Source organism: Chenopodium album, chromosome 11 (assembly GCF_948465745.1).
Source record: "Chenopodium album chromosome 11, dcCheAlbu1.1, whole genome shotgun sequence".
Taxonomy (NCBI): domain Eukaryota; kingdom Viridiplantae; phylum Streptophyta; class Magnoliopsida; order Caryophyllales; family Amaranthaceae; genus Chenopodium; species Chenopodium album.
In genome coordinates, this window is record NC_137844.1 from 23,903,246 (window position 1) to 23,907,412 (window position 4,167).

General features: G+C 36.6%; 1 non-coding gene across 1 annotated transcript; it reads right to left on the reverse strand.

The window, feature by feature from the left end:
• Nucleotides 1–3,773: 3,773 nt before the first annotated feature.
• Nucleotides 3,774–3,879, reverse strand: LOC145569650 (small nucleolar RNA R71). Its single transcript, XR_014096222.1, has one exon. It is a non-coding gene; the product is annotated as a small nucleolar RNA R71 (small nucleolar RNA).
• Nucleotides 3,880–4,167: the final 288 nt, after the last annotated feature.

Consider the following 4,167-nt stretch of genomic DNA (forward strand, 5'->3'; position numbering starts at 1 on the left):
CGTTAGTTACTTAGGTGTGACTCGAAGGGTTTAGTCAAGATTAAGGTTTAATATTAATTATGGATTAATATTACTGATCGGAAGCGGCCTCCAACTAGGCATTCCGATCTGTTGACCTCACTGATTAATTAGCTTTCTAATTATTCCGAACCTTCTATCGGAATAATAAACTTGTTTGAAGGACACCATTCCTATCAATCTCCCACTTGTCCTTCCGGACAAGTGCAGTTTTCTTGTATGGCCTATTTCCTATGTCAGTTAATGTCTCTTCATGAACTATAAGGTAAGATTATTCGTTATCCTTATTACGTCCAGAAGTGTTTCTCAGAATCCGAGTTTGACTACCAATAACCAGATGATTTATAAAATCCATCTGAGCACGGCCATGCATTTTCATAGTCTCGCTCTTCGAGAGGCCTTGTAAACAACAAAGACATGTTCCCTATTATTAGTAGGGGGACATTATCAGTCTGGTAATGTCAGCTTCTCTTTCTAAGAGGACCTTACCACTCAAGTGTTGCCGTTATAATCTTCATGTACAGCAGAAGTTTGACTAACATCAAAACGGACAACTACTCAAACCAAGAGAATTTACAATACTTATGGTCGAGGATAGAGGTTTTGATAGCAAGCATGAGAAGTATACTTATGAAGATTTTTAAATCTCTTAAAGTATTCTTATAGGTTGATCTAGTGTTTTTCTAAACCAATACCTGTGTAAATGATTTATGACAATGATGTCCTTGTAGCACAAGAAACAGTGCTATAAATCAAACTACACACTAATCTCAAGAGGTCATAAATCGTCAACTTTTTAAATGACCTCGATTAGGGATAATTTTCGATTATAATATTAAATGTTCACTTAATATGTGTTTCTTTATCTAAGATTGCTCATGATACCTTATTTTGAATATTATCAGAATCAAATGGACTCAATTTTTAATTCTAAACCACAATTAAATAGAAACGGAGTGATAAAATTACATGAAATTAAATTACTCTGAAACTTGATGGTTCATCTTAGTGTCTTACATTAAAATTTTGAAAATTAATTAAAACACTAAACAGGGAAATCAAAGCCAATCTCCAACGTGCCTGATTCCCATTACCTCAACGTGCTTGTTGTGCTTCACTTGAGGTAAAGGTTTAGTAAGTGGATTGGCTACATTGTCGTTCGTTTCAACTTTACAAATTCTGATTTCACCCTCTGATTTCCATTTTCATATCATACGAAATAGCCGCTTGACATGTTTAAACTTCTTATGTTCTCTTGGCTCTCATGATGTTGAGCTAGTGAAGTTTAAGTCTATAACGAATATACCTTATCTAGAAGCAACGATTTCGTTCATCTTATCTTCCTTGAATGTGAGGCAATCTCTTTTCAAATTTCCCTTCTTCTTGCAATAGAAGCATTCACAATCAGATTTAGAAGATGATACCTTGTTGTCCTTGTTATCTTTGGTAGCTTTTGCCTTAGGCGTAAAGGTCTTCTTACCCTTCCCCTTGAAGCCTTTCTTCTACTTACCTGAGCGCTTGAACGGCTTGCCCGTTTTTATGATGAGCATATCATAATTCCTCTCATCCTTGAGAGTTTGTTTAGCTTGATTTAACATACCATGAATCTCAGTAAGGGTTTTTGATGAGCGTCGTTTATGGCGCTCAAAAGAATAAGATTTAGGTTCATTTTCTTTTTTTCTTTCGTCATTTTCATATAATTCTCTTAGTTTTATTTGATTTTCCATTTTTATAATTTACTTTGGTTCTTGATTAGTTTTTACGAGTTTTTCATATTTTTAGTTGATAATTCATAGTTTTAGTTTTAGTTTTACTCTGTTATGCGTTCTCTCTTTGTTTTATTTGTGTTTTGTAGGTGAATAATCAAATCAATTTGCTCATTTTGGGACTGCCTTGTTCGCGGGCATCATCTCGAGTGCACTGAAGATGGGGATGCTCGGGAGCGCGGAGTTTGATCAAGCAAGAGAAGGAGCCAAGGCCTCGTGCACCACGCAGGGGGGCTCGCGCGCGACACAGGGGTACGTGCGCGCAGACCCAACTGTGCACGCGCGTGGCAGGTCTATGTGTGCGCACAGCTCTATGCGGCCCCCTTCACTCGATTTTTCTATTTATAGCTTTTGACTTTCTTTTTGATGACAACTTAACTTTGTACTAGAGAGAGAATTTTCCAAAAATAGTAGAGAGAGAAAGTAGAGAGAGAAACTAAGATTTACTTGCTTGTACTTGAATTTGATCTTAGATTTCAATTTGATCTTGAAATTCCTTCTTCAATTCAATGGAAGTTTCTAAGATTTCTTTCCTTTGATTTACTTTTATTGCAATTCTTTCTAGTTTCTTGAATTTTGATTGAGATTACATTCTTTGCTCTAGAATTTGTTGATTGATTGATTTTCTTTTGATAATGCTTTAAATGAATATGAATTTGATTGAATTTTTTTTGTTTCTTAATTTCACCATGTTTAGTGAGCAGATTAGTTGCTAGGGAGAAGGGGAAGTATGTTTGATTGATGATTTTTGCTAGTTGATGATGTTAAATTGATTTGAATGTTACAATTAAATTGGTTGACATAGTTGTGCATTAATTAAACTAGGAGTGATCAACCTATAAGATTAATCTAGATTGCATTACAAATTTCAATGACATGAACCATTGATTTGAGGATTGCTTTAATTGATTGAATTTGATTTTGATTTTCCTTGTTAGCCATTCATAGTGAACCCTAGCTTGGCTTATAGGAGATAGCTTTTGGATTCCTTTGATTGCAACTATTGTTTGTCCCTTGTGATGTTAAATCGATTGAGTGATCTATAATTTGGCATAATCATGAAGCTTTTATGTGGAACCAATATCCCTAGTGTTTATCATATTGAATTCTTCGATTTGTTTAGCTTTTTGACATCTTAGTTACTAACCACAACCATTTATATTCTTCGAATTAGCTTGACATAGGCTATAGCATCGTTCCTACTCATTCCTTTGTGTTCGACCCTTGACTTCCCATATTCTTGTATTAGGGTTAGTCGAGTGTTTACAAATTAAGTTTGGCTCTAGGAGAGTTAGATAACGACCTACATTTTCCTCTTGTCAAAATTGGCGCCGTTGTCGGGGAGTGGTATTGGCGCTTTGTTATAGTTGTTGAGTCTATTTCACCTTTAGTTGAAAATACAAAAAGTTTTTCTTTTAGGCTACATTTGTAGCCGTGCTACTAACCATTTCTTTTGAGATTTTATGCATAGAGCATGTGGTCATTCACTAGTGCCATTTGATCCGGATATTGAGAGAACTATTGAAAGTTTGAGGAGTGCTTGACGATCTTTGAGCCCTAGCATTTCAAGTGAAGAAGAACCACAACAAGAAGAACAAGCAAGAATGGGAGAAAATCTGAGAGTGGCATTGAAAGAATTAGGGATTCCCGGTGCATATAGATTTGAGAGCGGGATTGCTCCACCTACAACACTGGCAAATAATTTTGAAATAAGACCGGCAATGATCACTTTGATAGAGAGGCGACAATTTAGTGGGGCCAAGCATGAAAGCCCACTAAACCATCTCAAGGAGTTTGAAAAAATATTGCAATACTATCAAGGTGAACGTAATTTCCCAAGAATTCATCCGCCTCAAGCTCTTTCCCTTTTCTCTCATATGGCGTGCTTTGGAATGGCCAGACAAGGAGGTTAAGCCGAATTCTCTAAGGACATGGGACGAGGTTACCAAGGAATTTCTATCCCGTTCTATCCACAAAAGAAAACGGTGGAGGCTAGAGCTTTGATTCAAGGTTTCAACCAAAAGCCAAGCGAGAGCCTTTATGAAGCATGGGAGAGATACAAAGAGTATCAAAGAGAGTGTCCTCATCACAGAAATCCAACCTATCAAATCATTCAAATCTTCTATGGAGGCCTTAGCCCTCAAGGAAAATCATGTTTAGATGGAGGATCCGGAGGTCCTATCATGAACAAAACGGATGAGGAAATGGTGGACATAATTGAAGACGTAGTGAGGTATTATAGAGATTGTCAAGATGGAGAAAGAGAGTCAACTAGCAAGAGTAGCTCTTCGGTGTACTCGGTTGATCATCTAAATGCAATCAACAATCTATCCTTACAAATGACAAACTTGGGGAAGGAGATGTCCGCTATCAAGGCAAAGTT